The sequence below is a fragment of the Bubalus kerabau genome, chromosome 8, assembly GCF_029407905.1.
Source record: "Bubalus kerabau isolate K-KA32 ecotype Philippines breed swamp buffalo chromosome 8, PCC_UOA_SB_1v2, whole genome shotgun sequence".
Lineage (NCBI taxonomy): Eukaryota > Metazoa > Chordata > Mammalia > Artiodactyla > Bovidae > Bubalus > Bubalus kerabau.
In genome coordinates, this window is record NC_073631.1 from 12831760 (window position 1) to 12859519 (window position 27760).

Below are 27760 nucleotides of genomic sequence, written 5' to 3' on the forward strand. Positions count from 1 at the left end.
AATAAGTAACCTTTCGTAAATGAAGGTTTTTCTTGCATTCTCCTTACGGTAAGGATTGCTCCGGAATATCTGGTGGTGTCTCACTCCCATGCTGGGTATCCTTTTTTCTTTTTAATTTTTTACTTGTTTATTTTTAGTTTTGGTTGTGCTGGGTCTTTGTTAATGCGTGCGGGCTTTCTCTAGCTGCGGTGAGCGGGGGCCCCTCTCTAGTTGCGGTGCTCAGGCTTCTCTTGTTGTGGAGCATGGGCTCTAGGGTGAGAGGGCTTCAGTACTTGCAGCACGTGTGCTCAGCAGCTGAAGTGCACAGGCTTAGCTGCTCTGTGGCATGTGGGAGCTTCCCGGACCAGGGATTGAACCCATATCCCCTGGCTTGGCAGGCGGATTCTTAACCACTGGGCCACCAGGGAACCCCATCCTGAGAATCCTAGTCTTAGTCACTGTAACAACACTGCCACCAGCATATACAGGCCCTGGCTTCAAAGTCCTGTTTAACTTTGGGATCGGATGGAACCCATCACTATCTTAGTCTCAAACCAGAGGTATGTGGAATTCTTTGAAATTACTCTTGGTCAGATCCTTCTCAGAGCACCCTTCCTTTTTCTGTAACTGAAGTATAGTTGATTTTTAATATTAGTCTCAAGCGTACAACAAAGTTTTCCAACTCTCTCTCTATATATGTATGAACGCATGTATGTGTGCATGCGTGCATGCCCAGTTGCTTCAGTCATGCCTGACCTTCTGTGACCCCAAGGACTGTAGCCCTCCAGGCTCCTCTGTCCGTAGGATTCTCCAGGTAAAAATACTGGAGTGGGTTGCCATTTCCTTCTCCAGGGGATCTTCCCAACCCAGGGATCTTCCCAACCCAGGGATCGAGCCCGGGTCTCCTGCATTGCAGGCAGATTCTTTTTTTAAAATTTCATTTATTTATTTTAATTGGAGGATAATTTCTTGACAATGTTGTGGTGGTTTTTGCCATACACTGACATGAATCACACATGGGTGCGCCTGTGTCCCCCCATCCTGAACCCCACTCCCACTTCCCTTCCCTACTCCATCCCTCTGTGCTGTCCCAGAGCACCGGCTTTGAGTGCCCTGCTCATGGATCAAACTTGCACTGGTCATCTATTTCACATATGGTAATATACACGTTTCAATGCTATTCTCTCAAATCATCCCACCCTTGCCTTCTCCCATATAGTCCAAAAGTCTGTTCTTTACATCTGTGTCTCTTTTGCTGTCTTGCATATACGGTCGATGTTACTGTCTTCCTAAATTCCATATATATGCATTAATATACTGTATTGGTGTTTCTGTTTCTGACTTACTTCACTCAGTATAATAGGCTCCAGTTTCATCCACCTCATTAGAACCGACTCAAATATGTTCTTTTTTATAGCTGAGTGATATTCCATTGTGCATATGTACCACAACATCCTTATCCATTGGTCTGCTGATGGACATCTAGGTTGCTTCCATGTCCTAGCTATTGTAAACAGTGTGCAGGTGGGCTCTTTCTTGCTGAGCAACTGGGGAAGCCCAGCATGTATATAAACATGTTTTAAATTATTTTCCATTATAGGTTATTACAAGATATTGACTATAGTTCCCTGTGGTATACAGTAGGTCCACATCTACTTTATGTATAGTCGCTTGTATCTGCTAACCGCATACTCCTGATGTATCCCTTCCTCCTCACTTTTCCCTTTGGTAACTGTAAGTTAGTTTTCTGGTGGAGCGCCTTTCCTTAACATCACTCTGCGATCACAGTACTTCCTCATCGGTCTCTCTCCTTCCACTTGTCTGGAATGCTGCAGTGAGCTACCTATGGGGCTGTTTTTTCTGATTATACCACATCCCTTTCTCCCAGTTTTATGCCAGCTAACTATCACAAGTTCAAAATCCTAACTCTGGGCTTCAGAGGCAATCGTGAACACGCAAGCCTTATTATCTCATTACCGAGCATTTAACTGACAACTCAGCTGGGGACAAGTGAACTCACTTGGGGACAGTTCTGGCACTTTCTTAAGCAGAGAGCAGGGAGTTTTCTAGGTTTGTCCCCTAACCTTTGACCTAATGCTTTACCTGAACTGGTGTCCAGTTAATACACATCTTATTTTACATATCCTATGGTACACACGTAAAAGTTCCCTAACTCCTGGTTCAATGAACGACACCAAAAGGTATTTTTCAACAGCCATGTGTTTTTAAAAATACGTGCTGCCTATTATCAGAGATATTTTAAAAATATTACACATCAATTATAAGGCCTTAAACTGGACCTCTTAAATATTTTTGCAGACAATAAATTAACTTGCTATATAAGCTATATATGGAGACCCCTGCAAAATCACTGCAGTTTAGTAGCTAGAAGACACCTTAAAATTCCTCAACCATCCTTTCCATCCAGGCCATTGTTCTTGAAAATCATTCTTTTCGTTTGTTTTATTTTTAGCCACACCACAGCTTGCAGGATCTTAATTCCCAGACCAGGGATCAAACTGGTGGCCCCTTCTGTGGACATGTGGAGCCCTAACCACTGGGCACTAGTGAATTCTCAAAAATGGTTATTTTCAAATGCAGTGGAAGATAATTTATTTGTGACGTCATGGGTTAGATAGTGTTCGCTCCCCTCCGACCCCCAATTCATGGTGAAGCCCAACCCCAGTGCCTCAGAATGAGACTGTATTTAGATATAGTCTTTAAAGTGTCACTCAGTTGTGTCTGACTCTTTGTGACCCCATGGACAGTGGTCTGCCAAGCTCCTCTGTCCACGGAGCTTTCCAGGTAAGAATACTGCAGTAGGTTGCCATTCCTTCTCCATGGGATCTTCCTGACCCAGGCATTGAACCCGGGTCTCCTGCATTGCAGGCGGATTCTTCACCATCTGAGCCACCAGGGAAGTCCAATTTAAAGTGATAGGTAAGTTCAAATGAGGTCACAAGGATGGGCTCCAATCCGGCCTGAGTGGAGTCCTTCTGAGATGAGGAATCCAGAGGCACACATGCCCACAGAGAAGTGATAACATGAGCACACAGCAGAAGGTGAGCCAAGGAGAGCGCTCACAGAGAAACCCAATTGTCTGACACCTTGATCCTGGGCTTTCAGCCTCCAGAACTGTCAGAAAACAAACTTCTGTCGTTGAAGCCACGCAAGTCTTCAGCATTTTGTTGCAGCAACCCTAGCGAACTAACACAGACATCACTAACGCAGCCAAATTAGTAAAGAATTTTGGAGTTGGCGGGATTCCCTGGTCGCCCAGTGACTGAGACGCCATGCTCCTAGGGCAGTGGGCCTGGGTTCGATCCCTAGTTAGGGAATTAGATTCCACATGCCGCAACAAAGAGTTTGCTTCCCGCAACTAAAAATCCCACATCCTGCAACTAAGACCTGGCACTGCCAAATAAATAAACATTAAAGAAGTTATGGGGTTGGGTTCTAAGAGACATCCAGAGAGGTATTACAAGATAGCAAGGTGAGAAGTGAAAGTTTCTGAAAAGCTCAATAATGGACTCTTAACAGCTATGATTTATACAGTACCGGTGTCGTATCTGACATAGTGCCATGGGCTGCCCTAACAACATCTCATTTAATTCTCACAAAAACTTCAGGAGCAAGACAGTATTACTATCATCCCTATTTTCTGATGAGGAAACTGAGGACTGGAGAAGTTTCATGACTTACCTAAGCACTTATAACAAATTGCAGACTTAAAATTTTAAACCAGGTCTGCTCTGCCCCAAAGCCCGAATGCTTCATTACTGTGTTTTGATTTTGGTTACTTATGTTCTCTGCAATCACAGACAGTCACTTTAGCTGAGCCTCTGGGGTGAAGCAGCACAGGGGCCCTTGATGAGCACTTTGTAGAGAACCTGATGTCTTGTAAGTGAGTGCCTACAGGTTTTTATAAAGGATTATTTGTTTGTTTATTAATGGCTGTGCTGGGTCTTTGTTGCTGCACATTGGCTTTCTCTACTTGCAGTGCAAGGGCTTCTCACTGTGGGAGCTTCTCTTGTGGAGCTCGGGCTCTAGGGCACGTGGACTCACGCAGTAGTTGGGGGCTTCTCACTGTGCGGGCTTCTCTTGTGGAGCTCGGGCTCTAGGGCACGTGGACTCACGCAGTAGTTGGGGGCTTCTCACTGTGCGGCTTCTCTTGTGGAGCTCGGGCTCTAGGGCACGTGGACTCACGCAGTAGCTGGGGGCTTCTCACTGTGGGAGCTTCTCTTGTGGAGCTCGGGCTCTAGGGCACGTGGACTCACGCAGTAGTTGGGGGCTTCTCACTGTGCGGCTTCTCTTGTGGAGCTCGGGCTCTAGGGCACGTGGACTCACGCAGTAGTTGGGGGCTTCTCACTATGCGGGCTTCTCTTGTGGAGCTCGGGCTCTAGGGCACATGGACTCACGCAGTAGTTGGGGGCTTCTCACTGTGGGGGCTTCTCTTGTTGTGGAGCTTGGGCTCTAGGGCACGTGGACTCATGCAGTACTTGTGGCGTGAGGGTTTAGTTGCCCCTTGGCATGTGGAATCGTCCTGGACCAGGGATTGAACCCATGTCCCCTGCATTGGCAGGTGGATTTTTAGATTACCAGGGAAGTCTGTCTATGGGATTCTTACATTGCTTTGCAAGCGTCCAACTATCTTTAAATTCTTGCTCTACCTGAACAAGGAACAAAACAATTCATCAGATCAAGGCTTTCTATCCTCTTCATAAAAACGTACTGACTGATGGCCCTTCTAGATCTTTAAATTCTTCCTATAGCCCAATCTTTTATAGCTGTTTAGCTCACACATCTTCGTGGATACATCATCTTTTAATTCTTTGGAAACAAACAAAAGTATAAATATATAAAGCTAAGTATGGCTGGCATTAGGTTTGGGAACAGGAACAAAAGTCCTCTCCTCGTTAAGTAAGTATCTGAGATGGCTGGAGAGGTTAGGGTGCCAGGTCAGCAAGCTCAGAGGCACCGGGAGCATCAGTCTAATCTGCTGAGCTGGTTAAGTTGCTATGTCAACATGCCAAGCCCCTCACCCTTCATGAAAAAGATTGGTATCCACAAGCATGAGTGAAATTACTTGTGAGGATTATGGAGCAGTTTAAAATAAGTATGTTGGCATAGCTATTGGGAAACAAACAAAGCAGATCAACTTGAATGGATGTTTTCAGGCAAAGGCGTAAGAACATCTCCTTCGTAGGGGTGGGTTCCGAGAGCTCAGCCTGAAGCTCGGCTGGAACGGTAGTGGCTCTTGGCCTCGCTGTTTTGGTTCTCAGCTCGCCTCTTGTTTTTGTCCCTTGGCAATATTCTAACTTTTTTTTTTTTTTTTTGCTGGTTCCACTATGTACTTGAGCTTGCTCTATCTTATCTTACATTTGCTACGTGTTTTAACAGAGGACTTTCAAGTCAGGTCGTCTACCATATTGTAAGAACTTGTAGTCTTATCTCTATTGGTTGGACTTGGCCCATGAAGTGAAAAGTGCCCTGCATTGTTGCGTTAGGACTGGCTCATCACTTTGGCTTCCTTTAATGAGGGTAGCAAGCAGAAGGGCTGGATCATAACCAATCTTCTGTGAGTACTCAGAAAAACATGCCAGGGCATACTAGAAGCTCAGGGGCTACAAAACGGTGTAGAACTCAAATTGCCCTTGCCACCTTAGGAAGTCTTGGTGTGTGATTCTGAGGTCTATTAACTTGTCTTTGCAGCAGATGTGGGTTGGCTTGAGTTACACGGAGCGACTGACTCTGACTGCTGGCAATTTAGCTTCTATAAATTGGATCTATGGATCTTCAGATGCAAAGAAATAGTCACAAGGCAAGAGAAGGGGCGTTAGGCCTAACTGGAACTGGTACTCTCAGCTGGCCAAGAGGTTGGTCATGTGATCAAATTCTTAAAATCATCTATTCAGTTTTTGGCTGAAAATTTGGAATAGTCTGTATGAGCTGGTTTTATGATAAAGGATGCTATGTACATCAGGATCGTGGAGAAAGACAATGGGTTTAGAGAAGAGATGAAACTTTTCATCATGATGAACTCCTGGCTGTGCTACGGTGGCATATGGAGATGTGAGAATAAGATCTCCCTGAGGACTTTCCCTGGTGCTTCCCTGGTGGCTCAGATGGTAAAGAATCCGTCTGCAATGCAGGAGACCCAGGTTCAATCCTTGGGTCGAGAAGATCCCCTGGAGAAGGGAATGGCAACACTCCAGTATTCCTGCCTGGATAAGCCCATGGACAGAGGAGCCTGGTGGACTTCAGTCCATGGGTTCTCAAGGAGTCAGACATGACTGAGCGACTAACAAGGACCTTATTCTATCTTTAAATAAGGCTCTTTGGTAAGAAGTCTCAGCCGTATTCAGTATGCATGCACCACGAACTGAAGAAACATATAGGACTGATACTTTCATCGAGATTATTTTGAATATTTCTTCCTCCTTCAGATTAGCTGAGATAAATAGGCTTCAATTCATATAATTTATGGCATATTTTAGGTGGACAAATATGAACATAATCTTTGGTTTAGTGATTACTGCCTTGAACAATTGCTAACACACATACATGTATGAGTCAGACTTGGTTGGTTCTTTATTACCATAAACTAGAGTCAAGCGGGAAGGAAGTAAAGGGTTGAAGGAGCAAGACAGGGGAGAATAAAAGACACAGAAAGACTGAGAGACTGAGACTAAGACAGAGGTGGGCAGATAGAGACAACCTGAGGAGGGCCACAGGAATGTTAAACGCTGTTTCTTCCCACTGCCTGAGAATCTACCTCTTGTGGAAATCCTAGTGGAAATAGTGTGTACTTATAGAGGCTCCCCTTGAAGAATGAAAATGGAAAAGGAATGCTCTCTTATATTCATGAGACAGAGCCTCATCAAAGATAAAATCATACGGGGACTTCCCTGGTGGTCCAGTGGCTAAGACTCCACTCTCCCAATGCAGGGGGACTGGGCTTGATCCCTGCTTAGGGAACTAGATCCCATATGCCACAACTAAGAGTTTGAATGTTACAACTTAAGACCCAGCACAGCTATATAAATAAATTAGACAAATAGTTTTTTTTTAAAGTTAATCATACAGTAAAAAAAAAAATCACTGTGGGAGCAGGGAGAGACCCACAAAGCTATCCTATTTTGTCCGGTTTTGGACATAAGACTCTCAGGTGACATATGAATTATTTTGGACTAATTACTTAAAAACATAGTTATCAACAGAGATATTCTGTTGAAGGTAGGAAATCTGAAGCCTGTCTTTATATTTTTAAAAAGAATTCCTATATACATATTTTGGGGTGGGAGGTTAATTAATGAAATAGAAAGATTATTATTACCAAAAACGTCTGAAAATAATGAGTGCAATTGCTTTACTGGATTAACATGTTAAAAAATCCTTTTATTATACAGAACATCACTTAAGGTAACTTTTACACTTTTTACTATATAAAAACCTACAGTTCCTTTTAATGGCTGAGTAATATTCCATTGTATATATGTACCACATCTTCTTCATCCATTTCTATGTCGATGGACAGTTAGGTTGCTTCTGTGTCTTGGCTAATGTAAAGAGTGCTCCTGTGAACACTGGGGTACATGTATGTTTTTGAATTAGGGTTTGCTCTGGGTATCTGACCAGTAGTGGGATTGCTAGTCATAATACTTTTCAGTAGTTTAACCAAGTGGTTGGGGAACAGTGGAAATGTTATTTAAGGACCTTTGTTCAATCTAAGTTTTATGAATCCATTTCCAATTTTATGCCTTCATCCCTTTTCTCTTCCTCTCGTTTATGAGTCTCCTTTTTCTCCAAAAGATTTTCTCCAGTCTTTGGAAATTTTATGGTCTATTGCATAAACTCTCCTTCTGTTTCTCATGCCCCTGAGCCTCCTTCTATTTTGAATTCCCAGATAAACTTCCAGAAGGACTTTGCCCATGCTACTGTTTGAAGCCAACTTATTTGACAAGATACGTAATATCTGGAGGAAAACATCTGAAACTGAACATGGCTATGTTTTTATAAAAGAGGATTTTACATGATTTCCGAGTATTTGAATATCTTTCTTCATCATTATACTTGATAATAGTTAATACTGATAAAATAAATTCTATGAAAGGCATACATTTTCATTTATACATATAATTTTTTTTCTCTTTTTCCTAACCAAAGGGAGATTACTACAAAATACAATGGCAAATTGCATTCATTTCAAACCATAGCAAAGTCATTTTCCTTTTCATATCACCGTTGTGCCAAAATAAATGTAGACCTTGGGTTTTTTTTTTAAACCAAGGATTTCTCTAAGGCTTTCTTAAATTTGTGAGAGGTTAAGCCTTAACATGGGCTTCCAAGTGGTGCTAGTGGTAAAGAACCTGCCTTGCCAGTGCAGGAGACCTAAGAGATGAGAGTTTGATCCCTGAGTCAGGAAGAGCCCCTTGAGGAGGGCATGGTAATCCACTCCGGGTTCTTGCCTGGAGAATCCCCATGGACAGAGGAAGCCCATGGGGTCGCAAAGTTGGACACGACTCAACATGCACACATGCAAGCCTTAATACTCCCCCCAGCCCTTTACCATGTTGATTTCTCAGAATATATGCTGACTGGGGAAAGGGCATAGACTTTGGTGATAGACTGTTTTGGGTGTGAACCCCTACTCAGCCACTTCTCCCTGTAAGGCCTTAGGAAAGTCATTGAGCCTCTTTAAACCTTGGTTGCTTCATCTGTAAAAATGTCCAGCTTATAGAAGACCCATAATGAAGAGCAGCTAAATACACAGCTTTCTCACACTTATATATGGTAGATGTTCCTTGCTCTGGCCACTATTACTCACCGATGATAGGGTAAAACGTTTAGCATGATGTGTAAGAAAGGAAGAGGACGTCTGTCAGTGTGGTGGTTGCTCAAGTCAAACCTAACAGTCCTTCCTCTGGAGTCACTATACATTCTCTACATCTGTAAAGGGGCTTCCAGGTGGTACTAGTGGTAAAGAACCTGCCTCCCAGTGCAGGAGACGCAAGAGACACGGGTTGGATCTCTGGGTCGGGAAGGTCCCCTGGAGAAGGAAATGGCAGCCCACTCCAGTATTCTTGCCTGGAGAATCCCATGGACAGAGGAGCCTGGCGGGCTACAGTCCCTGGGGTCGCAAAGAGTCGGACATGACTAAAGCGACTTAGCAGGCACATCTGTTATAACGCTGAACACTTTTATCATCAAGAAAATAAAAAGCGAATGTCAAATTTTCCTAGTGAAGATTAACTCATTTTGAATTGGCAATATCCTTTCCTCTTCTGAATGTAAGTTTAGCAAAAAACTTGCTCACCATTATCAGTGAAGTGAATTTTCTTGGGTCAAATTACAAAAGGGGAGCGAGTTTCAGACTACATGCCTTTTAAAACAAACAACTAAAAGAACATGTAAATATTATTCATAATCTCAATGGACGGTGCAAAGTAATGTTTAGAAGTAGGATATGTTTTCTAGCAGACAAGACATGTATGGTGATATGTCTGTTATAGGAAGGAAATGATTCATGCATAATGGAAGATCAAAGATTTCATTTGGTTACAATACTTTCATTGTACTAAAAAGATGAGCGTGTCATGGATCACCCTATAGAATACCTCTGTAACCTGCATTTGACCTGCAGTTATGCTTTAACTGCTATTTTTCTTGACTAGTAGAGGAATTTTCCACGTTCATAAAATGACCTTTCGGAAAATATTACCCAGAAGAATGTCTGCTCTTTTATACTTGTAACTCATGTTCAGTTCTAAAGCTGTTATCAGTGAAGTTAAAAATGACACCTAGACATACACCCAAGAGTACTGAAATGTCCTTACAAAAAATTGTACATGAATGTACAAAGCATATTCATATTCATAATATCCAAAAGGAAGAAAGTACCCAGATGTCCATCAACTGATAAAGGGCTAAACAGAATGTGATACTGCCATACACTGGAGTATCATTCAGTCATAAAAAGGAATGAAATGCTGCTATAATGTGGCTGATCCTTGAAAACATGATGCCGAATAAAAGAAGTGAGTCACGAAATACAACGTGCTGTGTGATTCCATTTATATAGAAGAGACACATCTAGAGAGTCAGAAAGTAGACCAGTGGTTGCCTAGGACAGGGCCTCGTGGGGAAATGAGAAGCGACTGCTAATAAGCATGGGGCTTCTTTTTAGGGTGATGAAGATCCTCCCAACACTCACTGCTGCAACACCTGCTCAGCTCTCTGGATACCCTGCACTAAAAACCACTGAACTATAAAATTGCTATTGGTGAACTGCATGGTATGTGAGTTATAGGTCAATAAAGCTGTTTTTAAAAAGTGGTTAAATTATATTTCCAAGCAAACATTACAGATTCAGGACCGAAAAAGAAAAACTGCTAAGAAAACTGCTTTAGGGCTAAATATATGGAAAGTACATGGTATTAAAGTTCAGTGATAGACATTTCTTCTCCCATATATTCAATCATGTACTCATTTGGAGAGAAGTGCTTTAGAAGTTCTGAATAACCTACTAGTATCTGAATCTCCCCAAATACCTGATTTATCAGATTAGGGTTATATAATAAACCCCCCAAATGTCTATGGATTAAAAAACACACTCAGAAAACTATCTAATGCTTTCCTATGGATGGTGATATTACAGGTGATTTTTCGCCCCTGCATTTTTCTATTATTTTGTACTAAGCATTTATGAGCATGTGTATGTGCTCGGTCACTCAGTCATGTCTGACTCTTTGCAACCCCGTGGACTACAGTCCACCAGGCTCCTTTGTCCATGGGATTTTTCAGGCAAGAATACTGGAGTGGGCTGCCATTTCCTTCTCCAGGGGATCTTCCCGAACCAGGGACTGTACCCATGTCTCCTGCTTGGTAGGTGGATTCTTTACCACTGAGCCACGTGGTAAGCCTTATTTCATGAGCATCAGCTACTTAAACATTTTTTACATTTATTTTTATTTGACTGTGCTGGGTCTTATTTTGGCCTGTGGGAGTTAGTCCTCTGATCAGACATCGAACCTGCTGCTGCTGCTAAGTCGCTTCAGTTGTGTCCAACTCTGTGTGACCCCATAGACGGCAGCCCACCAGGCTCCCCCATCCCTGGGATCCTCCAGGCAAGAACACTGGAGTGGGTTGCCATTTCCTTCCCCAATGCATGAAAGTGAAAAGTGAAAGTGAAGTCGCTCATTCATGTCCGACTCCTAGAGACCCCATGGACTGCAGCCTAACAGGCTCCTCCGTCCATGGGATTTTCCAGGCAAGAATACTGGAGTGGGGTGCCACTGCCTTCTCTGTATTGAACCTGGGCACCCTATATTGGAATGTTGAGTCTTAGCCGCTGGACCACCAGTGAAGTCCTGAGCATCAGTTATTTTTTAAAATCCGTAGGAAAAGTCCCCAACATGGCTTGCCATATACTTGCTATATATTGCACGTACTTAATCTGTTCATCTCACTTCTTCATTCCCCACTCCTGGGCTAACCACTTCTACCTCATTTACTTGTTGGTCTCTATAGCCAAACCAGAAGCTCCCCGAGGACAGGATCAACCTCTACTTGCTTCTATATCTAGGGCACATAACTTTCTGTCCATAATTGGCACTCATTAAATACATACTGAATGGTTACTGTTTCTTCTATCAAGAAGGCTTTCCTCTCTAGTCTTTCCATAAGGTGCAGTCTCGCACGTCTCCAAATTCACTTCCTTGGTTCATCTCTGGGTAATTCAAGTGTGAGCATGTGTGTTTGCACAGATACGTATGTGTGAATAGATGTATACACAGTCAGAGCCGAAACCAGATTTGATTTCTACCGCTGTATCCATTTATGCTTTACCTGCTCTGTGGGGCTAGGCAGTATCTGCAAACAGTGGGTATTTAAAAACCATGCGGCCTGCCAAAACCAGCAGAGAAGCAGCAGAGGCCTGTGGGGGGAGAACTTTTGCCCTAGCGGGCTTACTTCATCAAGGCATGCAGGACAGGGATGGGCTCCTTGGAAGACAAAGAAAGGGGAAAGTGCAGAAAGGGAAGCAAAGGCGAAACAGAGAGTGAGGGATTAACGAGGGTGTGGAGGGGGAAGAGGAGCTTGAAGAAAGCCAGCCCAGAGAGGAAGAAGGGCTGGAGGGAGAAAAAAAAAAAAAAAGAAAGGAAAGGCCAAGTAATAAAAAAGGAAGGACTGGGGCAAAAAGAAGCTGAGATGAAGTTGTGTCGGTAAGGGAGGTGCTCCTGACAGCAAAAACCAGATGAACACAAGCTACAGGGTGCTGCCATTTCTGTGCACAGCAGGGGACACTCAGCCTGGTCATTTCCTTAAAAGTAAATAGCTGAATTCATTTTCACTAGTTACCAGCTGTGAATAATTTATTTCTCCACAGAGGGCTCATATTTAGTGGACTGTGAGTAACTTCCTTGAGAGAAAAAGAGAGGGGGAGAGAGAGAGGAAAACTCCAATGGTTTTCGATTCAAAATGGCCAATTAAACTAGAGCTCACCCAAACACTTGAGATTTCTGAAACATTACAAAACTTACGAATTAATATTTTTACTGACTTAGTCAATTTTATACATGACTAAGAAAGCCTAAGCAGTTATTAAGATGTAAAAAAGTCACTTCTAATCATCTGAACAAATGTTGAGTATCTATCACTTGCCAGAAACTATTATTTCTCATATACACTTATTTAATGAAAGAATTGTCTTTCTCTTCTCCTAGTCTTAGGGTACTTGGGCTGATATAACAAAATTGTAGGCTGGGTGGCTTAAATGACTGAAGTTGATAACCTGCAGCTCTGGAGACTGAGAAGTCCTAGAAGAAAGTGCCAACATGATCGATTTCTGATGAGGACCCTCTTCCTGGTTTGCAGACCACTTTCTCATTGCATTACTCATTTGATGGAGAGAGAGAGAGCAAGTTCTCTGGTGTCTCTTTTTAGAAGGGCACTAATCTCCTCATGGGTGCTTCACCCTCATGACCTCATCTAACTCTAATTAACTCCTAAAGGCCCCATCTCCAAATCACATCAAATTAGGGGTTAGAGCTTAAACATCTGAATTTTGAAAGGGACACAAACATTCAGTCCATAAGACTTCCTTCCTCAGGTTATTAAATACAACACCTCTCCTACCTTTAAAATTAGAAGGCTGGGCTGGCATGTTTTGGTCCGACAGGAACAAGAGACAAAATTTGTCTCATTCTGTGTCTGGGATTCAAGTATTTATTTCATGTAATTTCCAAGAATTTTTCTTGCCAAATAACATGTTAGTTACTCACCTGGTGCCTCCCTTATCTCTTGCTGTCTAATCACTCTGCTCATCAGGGAAGGTTTTTTTTAAAAAAACAATTGATTATTTATTTATTTTTAGTGGCACTGGATCTTGGATGCTGCGCACGGGCTTTCTCTAGTTGCGGAGAGCACGTGCTGCTCTCGAGTTGCAGTGCGTGGGTTTCTCATTGTGGTGGCCTCCCTTGTTGCAGAGCATGGGCTCTAAGGCATGTGGGCTCCAGTGGTGGCAGTACGTGAGCTCAGTTGCCTTGTGGCATGTGGGATCTTCCCAGACCAGGGACTGAACCCAAGTCCCCTGCATTGGCAGGTGGATTCTTAACCACTGGACCACCAGGAAGTCCATCAGGGGAGTTCTTAAGGCAGGAAAGAAATGATCAGGTAACTGAGCATTTCTAAAGGCTAGGCTACTCCCTGCATTACTGCATTTTCATCCTCAGTCTAACCTAAAGTCAGACAACTAGCAAGCACTACTACAACTTTGCATTTGAAACAAAGCTTGAGAACCAGGAAAAGAGGTCTGAGTCAAAGCTGAGATGTGCTAACTTGCAAGGGTAAAACGTTTGTATTAGTATTACTAATTACTAGGAACCTGGAGGCAAGTCCAAGATCTGGGACTTCCCATGGAATCACCTCTCTCACCATGAATGATAACCTGCTTTTATAGTCAGACATCTCAGGTTCAATGCCCTGGGGAAGGCGGTCTTCTGTCTCTTCATATAACTACAGAGCCTGTGTAATTCTCTTCCTCCCTTATGGAAATTCGAGCTGTAATATGCAATGTATTTTAAGTTGGGCTTGGTATTGAAAAACTTTAATGACGACATGCTGGAAGATCATTTGGGGCAAGGGTGATTGGTGGCATGTGGAGACACAGAAAGGATTATCAGAGATTACCAGGAACACTTGGCAAAAGCAGTGCCAGAGACTGATTGGTGATGGTTTAGTTGCTAAGTCATGTCTGACTCTTGCTACCCCATAGACTGTAGTCTACCAGGCTTTAATTACTAACTGGGCTCAGTCAGTTCAGTCGCTCAGTCATGTCTGACTCTTTGCGACCCCATGAACCGCAGCACGCCAGGCCTCTCTGTCCATCACCAACTCCTGGAGTTTACCCAAACTCAGGTCCATCGAGTCGGTGATGCCATCCAACCATCTCCTCTGTCTTCCCCTTCTCCTCCTACCCTCAATCCTTCCCAGCATCAGGGTCTTTTCAAATGAGTCACTTCTTTGCATCAGGTGGCCAAAGTATTGGAGTTTCAGCTTCAACATCAGTCCTTCCAATGAACATCCAGGACTGATCTCCTTTAGAATGGACTGGTTGGATCTCCTTGCAGTCCAAGGGACTCTCAAGAGTCTTCTCCAACACCACAGTTCAAAAGCATCAACTCTTCGGCGCTCAGCTTTCTTCACAGTCCAACTTTCACATCCATACATGACCACTGGAAAAACCATAGCCTTGACTAGACGGACCTTTGTTGGCAAAGTAATGTCTCTGCTTTTTAACATGCTTTCTAGGTTGGTCATAACTTTCCTTCCAAGGAATAAGCGTCTTTTAATTTCCTCGCTGCAATCACCATCTGCAGTGATTTTGGAGCCCCCAAAGATAAAGTCTGACACTGTTTCCACTGTTTCCCCATCTATTTCCCATGAAGTGATGGGACCAGATGCGAGGGCTTACCAATTACCTTCACTCTGCAGAAATGTGAACTAGAACCATGACTTACCCAAACTAGAACCTCATCATATCACATAATAAAATCATTCTGTCCCACAATTCCTCTGCCTTCCTGGGAGAGAAAGAAAACCTACATGAGGGAGCTGGTTGGGTGGGAATCTTGGCACCTCTGTTCTTCAATACTGGCCATGTGGGGGGGCATCCACAAACAGGGTGATCAAGTGACCCAGTATGCCCAGGATGGTTCCACTTTTAGCACTAAAGATCCTGTATCCAGGGAAACCTCTTTGTCCCAGGCAAACCGGGTGGCTGGTGACCCTACCCAGGAGACCCAGTACAAGAAGTTATAGTAAAAGGGAAAAAAAAAGACTAATTTTTAAAAAAGTATCTTTGTTATTTCAGAGGTCTTTTGTAAACAATCAAACGAGATCTCTCAAAACAGTAAGAATGAAGGTGGTCCAAAGAGACAAGTTCATTCTTGTTTTCCTAGTAACTCACTGTTTCTAGACAATAAGGGACTAGACACTCAGTAGCTCCCTCCTCACACCTAAATTCAATTTGCTATTACTCTGTTGTAGCAAAAGACTTTGTAAAACTGTATACCTCTCGCACAGGGAAAGGGCATCGCCTGTGGTTTAATCTGCCTGGTCAACTTAACTGGCTGAGGGAAGTGCATATCTGAGTGCTGGTCTCTCAGTCCTGTAGCCATCCAGGCTCCTTGTCCATGGGATTCTCCAGGCAAGAGTACTGAGTGGGTTGCCATTCCCTTCTCCGGGGGATCTCCCCAACCCAGGGATCGAAGCTGGGTCTCTTGAATTGCAGGCAGATTCTTCACCACCTGAGCCACCAGGGAAGCCCTGCATAATCTAAAGAGGAGACCACCAGTAGAGACTGGATGGAGCTACTGCACATCTAGGCAGGCAAAGAGAATGCGTCTTGTCCAGTGTGACTGATGACCGTAACGGGCTGTGAGCCCAGCTGAGAATGCCTCTGGAATGCTACCTAGGTGCAGTGGGCTTTCTGGGTGTCTCAGCGGTAGAGAGTCTGCCTTCAATCCAGGAGATGCAGGTGTGATCCCCTGGAGAAGGAAATAGCAACCCACTCCAGTATTCCTGCCTGGAGAACTCCATGGACAGAGGAGCCTGGAGGGCTACAGTGCATGGGGCCACCAAGAGTCAGATACAACTGAGCAACTAACACTTGGACTAACAGTGACTAAACAGCGACAGCCTAGGTGCAGTGGGAGAGGTGCTGTGATTCATCAGCGACATATACCACGGAAAGCAAACTACCTGTGTGAGCCAAGGCGGCCCGCCTGAGTCAAGTTTTCTCTGTCTGATAGGCAGACATCAAAGCAATACATAATGAGCTTAAGGCAGAAAATGCTTAAAGTAAGCCCACTGAACAGTGACCTAGTCCAATAGCAAATATTACTTAAAGTTATGGTAAGAAAAATGTAGCTTTCCAAACCACTCTTCCTTTTAGTCTTTGAATCCACTGGTCTTGTCTTTGACACAACAATTTCTGCCAAAGAGAGTTTTATGGGCTCTCATGTGGGTGTGTCTCTGAGCAGATAATTAGGATTACCTCTATGCTCATATGCACATGCTCTCTGTTGCAAACACTCTAATACTGACATCAGCCAGCTGTCAGCAAAATGATGCATAATCCAAGGCTGCAAGTTTTAATGTTGATTTTGGGGTAACATAATCACTAGAAAATTTCTGCAAGAGATGTGTGTCTATTGGTTGAAGTGGCTTATTAAAAAAAAAAAAAAAGCAGTTTTTCTCAAAAGGGAACCAAAAGTATCACTCATACAGTATTACAAATGATCCAAAAATATCCTCAAATTGGATTCAATCATTAGTTAAAAATACTCTCCAAATGGTGGAAAACCGATTTTCTCATTTTTTCCTTAAAAAAAAAAAAAAAAAAAAAAAATCTGCTTAGCATACAAATATGGGCACTGGCCACAGGATGTCAGTGAGGTTTATATGTCTCTAGTACTGAGAAATTAATGTGATCAGTCAACAAAAGTTAGCATTTCTTTTCTCAGGATAAATTTCTGCTGACCTCAGAGCCAGTTGAATTTTTTAAAAAGGCTTACTTTTTGCGTTTATATTTTTAATGATGGGCAGCTACTTTAAAAATAATTTTTTTTTCTGATTATGAAATATACATGTATTGTAGAAAAATTGGAAAATACAGCAAACTAATTAGAAGAAATCAACTATCATTTCTTTTCTCTTTTTATATGGAAGCAGTTAAGATGGGATCTCTAAAGGTCTCTTTCAAACAAACTTAGATGGCATCATACTCCAGACCAGGATCAGAATCCTGGCTGTACAGTCCTTGGTTTGAACAAGAATAAAAAGACAAGACAGTGGTTGGCCGTCAAAACAAAGCTGAGACTGAGTATGATTCAAGCCTCTATGAAGAAAAGAATCAAGGGCATATTAAAAAAATATTATTTGTAGACACATTTCTACCTACCCTTTTAGAGTTGCTGTTTTACGACAAGGAACAGTTCAAATCCTTTCCCTTTATTCCTTTCTAAATGGTCAAGACAACTAGTATCCTGTATGAATATAATATTCCTATCCAGAATATTTTGGTTGGAATCCAATAATGTGTGATAATTTAACAATTTAGCACAGGAAGCAAAGCCCACAACATTCCTTAGTAATTTCACAGACTATCTAGACAGAACAGAAGCATTTGAGCAGGATTTTTTTTTTCAGTGATATTTGAAGAATGCAATTTTTCATGGTGGACACAGTGGGTTTGTGACGGATGCAAATTCAGATAGGAATAAAACACAATTAAATGATTCATACTCTTGTATTATAGTTCCACAGACTTTTATTTCTGCTCGGGTCAAACAAAGGAAAGTTGGTGTTTGACAACTGTGGATGACTCATCAGAGGAAGTTCTTACCATATGGATGTGCTTGTTGAAATAAAGCTGGTTAACAAAGCTCGCCTTTTTTCTCCCTGTGGCCCAGTGAGGGTTTTGTTTTAGGAAATGGAAGTGTCAATGTGGACAAACCGTCCTGAAGTATTTATGGCATAATGTGCCGTTTCCTTCAACTGCCTTTGAACAAAGACTATGTGAATGGAAAATAAGATCTGAATTTCTTTCACTCATGTCATCTGAATGGTATTCTGTTTACAAAAGCTATGCTACACTCTGACATGTATTAATATATAATGTGAGAGGAAAGTGGTGCAGTAACAGTGGAGTGTGCTGTGGCTTCCCAATTAACCTTTAGAGCCCTTTATTCATTAAGGATGTTATGCCTTTGTCATACTCCTTGCAAACATTTTCTCCAAGTTTACCATATGCTCTGAAACTTTGCAGCATCTTTGTTTTTTTGATGAACAGAAGCTTTCAATTTTTATATAGTCAAATATGTTAACATTTTTCTTTGTTTTTAGTGCTTTGAAAGTCTAGCTCCATTTTAGAGGCATCCATATTATCTATAGCTTCTTTATACTTTTACAGTTTCATTTTTAATATATAAATCTTTAAGCCATCTGTTACTTGCTCTGTGGTAAAGAACAGAGAGAATCTAATCAGATTACCATTTTCCCCTGCAGTGAGTTGGTCAGTTACTGTACCTCATTTGTTGAACCAGCTATTCTGCCTCCCAGGATTTGTGATTTATGATGAATTATAACACTTTCTGGATTGGAGTTTTCTGGGGGGCTGTCTATTCTGTTCCATTAATGTCTGTCATTTCTTCTGCTGGAACCAAATTGTTTTTATTATTCTGGCTGCATAACACATACATTTTACTGATTGGTGGTAGAAGTCTCCTTTTAAACTTTTTTTTTCATACACAATTCTTGGCTACTTTCATCAATGTAGCTTTTCCAAACATATTTTAGAAAATCCCACTGGACTTCTGACGGAAGCTGCATAAACCTATAAATTAATTTGGAAAGTTCTTGCATCCTTTTGAACATTCAACCTTCTCATTCAGGAAAATGTAGTATCTTTCCAATATTCAAATCTCTACATTGAGGTACATCTTTTGTATCTCTCGATCAAGTTCTATAGTTTTCTTGATCTGGGTCGCACATATTTATTTATATTAATTTACATTCTTGATTATTACTGGGCGTGAGACAGAGCTACTTCTAGCTGGAGAAAACTGTTGCTCTTTTATCTGAGGTCATGATCCTGACTGTTCTCTTGAGTCAGGGGTTACCTTCGATTTCAAAAGTGGAAGCAGAAGAAAAAGAGGGTCATGTGGGGATAGTTTATATTCATAGCATGAAGACTATGAACCTTCCAGAAAGGCTCTAAAGGTTAAGAAATATGTAACCAAAAGCATCAGGGGTTAGTGAAAAAGAGAAATAATGTGCTAATATGCTCGGAGTGATGACTCATTGCATTGGATCATCTCTGGGAAACCACCTACTAAGTAGAATTTAGCAGTTAAGGCGTTATTTTTGGTGCACCATTATGGCTACTTCCTCTTGGGAAAAAAAAAAGATTAAACCCCAGCCTTCTAAAAAAGGTAACAGTGGTCCTCCTCGCAGACCAGCCTGTCAGGTAACGATGCTGTTTCAGGAGCAGGACAGGGCTGTGTCCCCTGTAGCGTCTTCTTTAGAACAAGACAGAAGCACTGAGCCACGTGTAATGGAAAAGGAATACAACCCCGGAGCCAGAGACCCAGCTCCTAACAGGCTCTGTAACTGATTAACAAATCACTGAGTGTAGGCAGGTGGCCACTTAACCTCTGCTCATCTGCTCAAGAATCCACATCACAGCTCCTGTCCCACTCGATACCACAGATGGGCTGCAGAAATAACAAACTGGACGAATCAGAACTGCTGGCAAGTAAGATTAGCTGCTTGGTTAAAGTCATACTATTAATCAAGCAGCAAATACATTGGGAATTTGGGACTAGCAGATGCAAACTATTACACACGCGATGGATAAACATCAAGATCCTGTCGTACAGCACAGGGAACTACATTCAACATCCTGTAATAAACCATGTGGAAAAGAAGATGAAAAATATACATATGTAGAACTGAGTCAGGCAGCTATACATCAGGAACCAACAACACCGTAAGTCAACTATACCTCAAAATAAAAACGTAGCAAATATAATAAACACTCTTGTACTACAAAGTCACTTGTTTTGGCTTCATAGTGTATTACCTTCTATCCTAGCCTCTGCCCTGCCCCTTTCCCTGCTGGCCATTTCTTTGTCTGGTTTCATTCTGGCTAAGTATGCAAAGAAAATTCAATGCTTTTGTTTTGGCCCCGTCTTTGAGTTTAACGTACCTATGATATTCTGCCGTGCTACTTAGGAATATCACTGGCTCAGAAAACCTTAAAGATGATATGGTTAGGATAATGACAAATAGGGAGAGAAAATGTGTTTTCTTATTCAGTATCCATGGCAGTTGGACTAGTTTTAGAGTATTCCTCTTTCTACTTCCATCAACATAGTTTAAACATGGTCTTTTTCTTATATTAATGAAGAAACTGAGGTCCTGCAAAATTCAATGACTTGCTCAACGTTTGATATTTTGTTCATTCACTTCTTCATTCCTTCCTTCAGAGAATACTTCAGAGAATGAGTGTCAGATGATGTTCTGGATGCTAGCAATATAGTAGTAAATGAACCTCCCCCCCAGCCCCAAGTGCATTCATAAACTGTTAATAGAATGTGTATTCCGCTGATTAGTGGTGAGCTTAAACACTTCCATACTTATGCATATTCACCACTGATAATAATTCTATGCATTTCTACTTCTCAGTTTCCAACAAAGCCAGATAATTTTGCCTAATGAAATGGGATAGGAACGACAGGTAAGACCTATTTTTCTAATCCTTACAAACAACCCTGAAGCACAGGCAATACTCCCCTCATTTTACAGATGAGGAAGCTGGGACTCAGAGGAGGGTTTTGTAACTGAAACAGACAGTCAGATATGTGGTAAGTGCAAATGCTGGAATCAACACTGTTATTCATAATTTCTTATTGATGCTATTATATCATACATTTAAATGCAATCTACCATAGAACATTAAAGGGCTTCCCTGACGGCTTGGACAGTAAAGAATCTGCCTGCAATGCAGGAGACCAGTGTGTGATTCCTGGGTGGGGATGGTCTCCTGGAGAAGGGAATGGTTACCCACTTCAGTAGTCTTATCTGGAGAATTACAAGGACAGAGGAGCCTGGAGACCTACAGTCCACGGGATTGCAAAGAGCTGGACACTACTGAGCAACTAACACAGGACATTAAAAATATGTTACAAACGAGTTATCTAGGGAAACCTTTGGCCCCAGTGCACAGTACTTATTTATGAAACAAATGAACATATTCAGGATCTGATTGGATTACACATTCTCTACAGACGTATGACTCAATCCACCATGCACTTGACTTTACAATTATAAGAGAAGGACATTATAGGCATAAAGTTGTGTCAGTCATACAAATGAAACAACTGGTAAAAAATATGTACAGTAATAATTACTGTAAATTTATATACTGAAATTACATATAAAAAACCTGGAAATATAGGTCAAATGTATACATAATATAAAATATATTCATAGCATATAATATATATATATTTTATATATATATATAAAAAGACTACAAAGAAGCCGATAATGAAAATCTTAAGATATGTTTTCTATCTATGGGTTGTGGGCAATTTTCACCCTCCCTTTTTTGCTTCTCTGCTTTTTCCAAAATCAAACTTTCTAAAATTTTGCTAATGTATTACTTTCTAAGAAGAAAAATACAATAAAAGTTGTTAAAAAAGAGTCCAGTCATGTTTTGCTATCTCTAAATTGATGGTCTTAGGAAAAGATGAATATATCGATATTAAAAAACTTTGGGAGGCATTTTTTTTTTTAATGTAGTTAAGGCTATGTGGTCAAAGGGGCTGGCAGGTTACATTAGGTGTTACACACTTCCCAACTAGATTCAAGATTTAAATTGTGGCTGAACATTTATTCAAAAACTGGTTCTCAGTTCAGAAAATAGTCTGGTCCAAAAGGTCTACTTTCTGATTATAAAGTATAATTATGTATTGACCTTTGGGACTTCTTGATCATCACTGGTAGGCTTGGTACTGTAACTGAGGGATGCATTTTCCTGGAAAGTGAAATTTAGTCTTTCAACCTACCAACAAGCTTCTGATGACATTTGGCAAATTAAAACTCTGAGAGGAACTTTAAGAAAGTATAAAAGAAACCTTAGCCTTAAGACCATTATGTTAGAGAAATTATGTAGATAAAAACCAGTGCCACCTAAAATATGTTGAGTAGCTAACTTTTCTTCACCACTGATGGCTATTAATTACAGATGCAACTTACCAAGCACATGTGGTAGGCCAGGGGCAGCTTTACTCTATTCTACACGTAGTATCTCATTTAATTCTAAGAGCATTCTGCTAAGTACGTAATATTATCCTCATTTTAAAAGGAGGAACTGAGGCTTAGATCAAGTATCAAGTCTAACATCTACTATTAATCCGTAATAAACAGCAGACAGCACTCCCAGTGGTACAAATACAGGGTGATTACCATATTTTGAGAAAGTACTCAAAAAAGTGAGGCTCAAAATAAATTTTAAAACTTGAAAGCTTGTACTGTGTTCATCTCAGCTAACTGATTAGAGCCATTTAAAGCTTAGAACAGCTTTCCTAGTGGCTCAGCAGTAAACCATCTGCCTGCAATGCGGGAGATGCGGGAGACATGGGTTTGATCCCTTGGGTCAGGAAGATCCCCTGGAGAAGGAAATGGCACCCCACTCCAGTATTCTTGCCTGGAAAATTCTATGGACAGAGGAGCCTCGCAGGCTACAGTCAACAGGGTCGCAAAGAGTCAGACATGATTGAACACGTGCGTACGTGCGCGCACACACACACACACACACGGCTTTTAATGCATTATAAATGGAAGTATCTAATATAGTTAAAATAAAATATTGGTATAGCCTGGTAGTGCACACTGCATGCCTTGCTCATTAAACGTACTTTCAAATTGTGTATCTTTAGCACAAAACTAACATGCACTTTAGATTCCTTTGGTTTTGCATGCTAAAAAGTCTTAAAGACATTTCTGAACTGCTATTCTTTTTTTAATAAAAGAAGACCTTTATTTCTTTATTTGGGTCGTACCAAGTTGTGCTGCACGGCAGGTGGGATCTGCTTCCCGACCAGGGCTGGAACCCGTGTCCCCTGCACTGAAGCACAACGGCCTCAGCACTGCACCCAGGAAGTCCTGCCCTGCTCTATTAATTTACCAAGTTATGCTGTACATTTAGTATATCTTTGGTGTTTTTATCTTATTGTATTATTTTATTAGCATCAGCACTATTTTCAAAACAAACAATTTATGTTAAAAGATAAATGGGGTTCCTGAAAGCAGGAAGACCTTGACACAAGAGAAGTGTCTGCAGGGTGAGCCTGGCGTGGCTGGGGAGCGCGGCCACACAGGTCCCACAGCCCCTCATGGAACAACGTCCTACTGTCTGATGTTTAACTGATCCGCTCATCTGAGGATGAACTTTCCTGGTGCCTTTCCCCACTTGTTTGGGAGTTCTGCCAATGCCCAGATAGAAGGACGCTTCAGAGCAAATGTGGGGTTTGCCTCAGAGGCCTGCTGTGGAGGCACAGGCTCTGGCGGGCGGCAGGACCGCACGCCCTGTGTGGACCGCCCGCCCGGGCCGGACACGCCCAGTCCCACCCTGCCACTGGCCGGCCCCGAGGGCAACACCAACTCTCAGCCTTAGGCTCTTTGGGCTCTTCCTTGAATGCTCTATGGAACATCACTTACTTAGTAAATTAAAAATACGCATATGCTCCAACTATCCCACTTCTGGGTATTCATCTGAAGAAAATGAGAACACCAATTTGAAAAAATATATGTATGCTTATGTTCATTGTAGCATTATTTACAATCGGAAGGACTGATGCTGAAGCTCCAATACCCTGGCCACCTGATGCAAAGAGCCAATGCACTGGAAAAGACCCTCATGGTGGAAAAGATTGAAGGCAGGAGGAGAAGGGGCCGACAGAGGATGAGATGGTTGGATGGCATCACCGACTCAATGGACATGAGTTTGAGCAAACTCCGGGAGATGGTGAAGGACAGAGAAGCCTGGCAGTGATGCAGTCTATGGGGTCACAAAGAACTGGACACAACTTAGCGACTGAACAACAAGACATTGAGGCAAACCTACGTGTCCATTGATAGAAAAATGGATAAAGAAGCTGTCCACAACAACCACAGTGACACTATAAAAAAAGTTGTCGACATACACAGTATAGCTACAGTACACACACACACAGCAATATCAGTCAGCCATAAAAAAAGGATGGAATCTTGTCATTTGCTACAACATAAATGGACCTAGAGGGTATTATACCCAGTGAAATAAGTCAGAAAGAGTAAGACAAATAACATATGATTTCCCTTATACGTGGAACAAATGAACTCATAGATACAGAGAATAAACAGGTAGTTGCCAGAGGAATAGGGGTTGGGGGAACAGAGGAATTTCATTTCTCTCTCTACAAAGAGAAATGAAATGAAAGAAATGAAAAGGTACAAACTTTCAGTCATGGAGTCTGGGGTATGAAATGTAAAGTGTGGGGAATACAGTCAACAGTTACATAATATCTTTGTATGGGGACAGATGGCACCGAGACTTATCACGGTGACCAGTTTGAAACGCAGAGACATACAAGTCATGGTGCTGTGTACCGGGTACTAACATAGTGTTGCAAGTCAATTATACTCAAAAAACAAATTCATAGAAAAAGAGTTCAGATTTGGGCTTACCAGAGGCAGGGGTGGGGCTGAGGTGGAGTGGGAAGTAGACTGAAGGTGGTCAAAGGTACAAACTTCCAGTTATAAGATACTTAAGTACTAAGTATGTAATGTACAACATGATAAATATAAGTATCATTACTGTACATTATATATGAGGGCTTCCCAGGTGGCGCTTGTGGTAAAGAACCCACCTGCCAATGCCGGAGAAGTAAGAGATGTGGGTTCAATCCCTGGGTCAGGAAGATCCCCTGGAGGAGGGCATGGCAACCCACTCCAGTATTCTTGCCTGGAGAATCCCATGGACAGAGGAGCCTGGCGGGCTACAGTCCCTGGGGTTGCAAAGAGTCGGACACAACTGAAGTGACTTAGCACCACCTTTCATTAAATCTAAGGTGCTACCAACTGATTCCAATGTACATCCTGATTCTAAGAATAATAAATAATGGAAAAAAGGTATAATATGTGAAACATGGTAGCTGCTGCTGCTGCTGCTGCTAAGTCGCTTCAGTCGTGTCTAACCCTGTGTGACCCCATAAACAGCAGCCCACCAGGCTCCGCCGTCCCTGGGATTCTCCAGGCAAGAATACTGGAGTGGGTTGCCATTTCCTTCTCCAATGCATGAAAGTGAAAAGTGAAAGTGAAGTCGCTCAGTCGTATCCGACTCTTATCGACCCCATGGACTGCAGCCTACCAGGCTCCTCCGTCCATGGGATTTTCCAGGCAAGAGTACTGGAGTGGGGTGCCATCGCCTTCTCTGGAAACGCGGTAGAATAGCTGGTAAAACTGCTATTTTCTTGTTGGGAGACAGCAAAATGCTTCAGGCATACAGTGTTCAGATTCTTCTCGATGTTACTCTGGAAGTTATACCTTCAGTTCCTTTATAGAACCATTTAACTTTTCAGGTCACTGAATACATATTTACTGACAGTGTTTTTTCACTTTTTAAAGTTAAAACCAACAACAACTCCATTTCTGAGCTTTGGTGAACACACATGGCGAGCTGCCAGTCTAAAGTTCTCAAAATAAAAACAGCAAATAGAAGACATTGACTGCTAAAGACCTTCTCAGTTACAACAAGCGTTTCTTGAAAACTCAACAATGGTGCAACATTATGAACCATTTGTTCTAGAGAATTCAGTCAAGAGGATTACGGGGTAAGCTCTTTTGACATAATTTGGTGACTGGACTCCTAGCTTCCTTTGTGTATCCGTGGTCTGAGAAGCATGTTAGGAAGCTGATAAAAATAGCTTCAGTTAAACTCCAGGCTTTCTCTTCCCTCAAGAAAAGCTTTCCTGCTCAGCACTGTTACTTGGTACTTATAGTCTTCCTGTTCTCACTGGAAAATTGGAGTCAGTGCCTGAGGCAGCACCACGCTAGCCTCCTGCCTGATGATCACATCAGACTGCAGGCTGAAACTGCTCTGTGCCATTTCCTTTGTCTCCCCCTCTTTTCTGTAATCTTTTTGTTGTTGTTTCGTTGTTATGGGTAGTGACAGTTTCTGGTTTCTTTCGTTTATCAACGGTTTCCTTTACCACAGCCTCTATTCCTCCCACTGGAAGGTTGGCATGACTGGAAGCTGGAAGAAAAACCACAACTGAATAGCCTGGCACTTTCTTTAACAGTCGTTTCCAGCCACAGATTAATACTATTACTGGATTTGACTAACGGCTCTCAATCAGCCCAACTGTCATCACTTGAGAACATGTGAGCTGGCGGAAGTCAAAAAAGGAAAATATAAGCAAAGCCATGTCATGGTTACAGCTTTAATGATTTCTCATCTTTGGCATCCAAAGATGCTTCTCTGAATATCCCCTTCTTGGTTCTCCTTAACCATCGGTATCGCATATGGATCCGGAGAATATGCAGACAGACCTCGGCTCCAGCTAGCTGGGGGCTTACGTCAGCTGGTGAGAGTTGCCATGGGGACCATGGAGCTTCTGAGGGCAGCCTGCTCAGTTGCAGTGAGGGCGGGTGCAACCTGCACTTTGCCCTGTCACCTCTGGAAACTGCACTGGTTGCTGGTGTTCGAGGGTCTTAAGGACCCAGCATCCAAGTCCAATGAAGAGGACCTTTTGGAGGTTCTGTGTTGATAACAGGTGCCTGATGCCAGCCCATCATCATGAGAAATGAGGTTTTTCCCCTCATCCTTGACCTTGACATAGCAGACTCCAGGGCTAGCACAGGTGGTAGGGTTTCTTTTTATTTAATAAAAAATGTTTTATTGGAATAAATTGGACTTACAATGTTGTGTTGCCATAGGTATACAGAATCTTGTTCAGTTACATCCATACCTATATCGACTCATGTTTATTTATCTTTGGTTGTGCTGGGTCTTCATCGCCCCAGGCTTTCTCTGGTTGCGGGATCGGGGTCGAGTCTCCAGCTGCAGCTTGCAGGCTTCTCCTGTTGTGGAGCACAGGCTCTAGGCCCACAGGCTTCAGCAGTTTCAGCGCACAGGCTTAGCTGCTCTGCGGCATGTGGAATCTTCCCGGACCAGGGATCAAACTCGTGTCCCCGGTGTTGGCAGCAGGATTAGTATCCACTGTACCACCAGAGAAGTCCAGGGTTTTCTGATAAAGACTAGGAGATGAGGGTCTGGTCTGTGAGTGGCTCAACTAAAATCAGGTTCTATCCCAACTCGGAGCTTTCTGCATTAACAAAAACCCCATCTGATAAGAGGGAAGGTTTTGCAAAACAGCGATCCCCAGCTTTTAGTTCTCATAGAACCTAACCTACAGAGAGAAGAGGATGTGAATGACTATTATTTTCTGATTCAATGACTTGGGTCCTACTCTGGGTGTTTCACACACATTAATCCCAGTCTTCTTCTTTAAAATGTATTGAAAGGTGTGTGTTTAATACATCACTCGTGGGAAAATAAGGTAGAAGAATCTTTCTGGAGGGTGATTTGGCTCCATATATCAAAGGCCATGGGGTTCTAAATATTCTTTACCTCACTATTTCATTTCTAGGAATTAGTACTAAGGAAAAAAAT

General features: G+C 42.2%; 1 protein-coding gene and 2 long non-coding RNA genes across 6 annotated transcripts in view; 2 read left to right on the forward strand and 1 right to left on the reverse strand.

Annotated features, from left to right (window-relative positions):
• CDK6 (cyclin dependent kinase 6) overlaps positions 1–27760 on the reverse strand; it is a 248447-nt gene that overhangs the window by 15790 nt on the left and 204897 nt on the right. The window lies entirely within an intron of this gene.
• Positions 11–26982, forward strand: LOC129658879 (uncharacterized). Of its 2 annotated transcripts, none has more exons than XR_008717555.1 (3): positions 11–539; positions 25714–25919; positions 26303–26982. It is a non-coding gene; the product is annotated as an uncharacterized LOC129658879 (long non-coding RNA). The 2 variants fall into 2 exon arrangements; XR_008717554.1 differs by lacking the exon at positions 11–539 and adding an exon at positions 25176–25542.
• LOC129658880 (uncharacterized) lies at positions 19892–23202 on the forward strand. Its single transcript, XR_008717556.1, has 3 exons — positions 19892–20029; positions 20728–20779; positions 23113–23202. It is a non-coding gene; the product is annotated as an uncharacterized LOC129658880 (long non-coding RNA).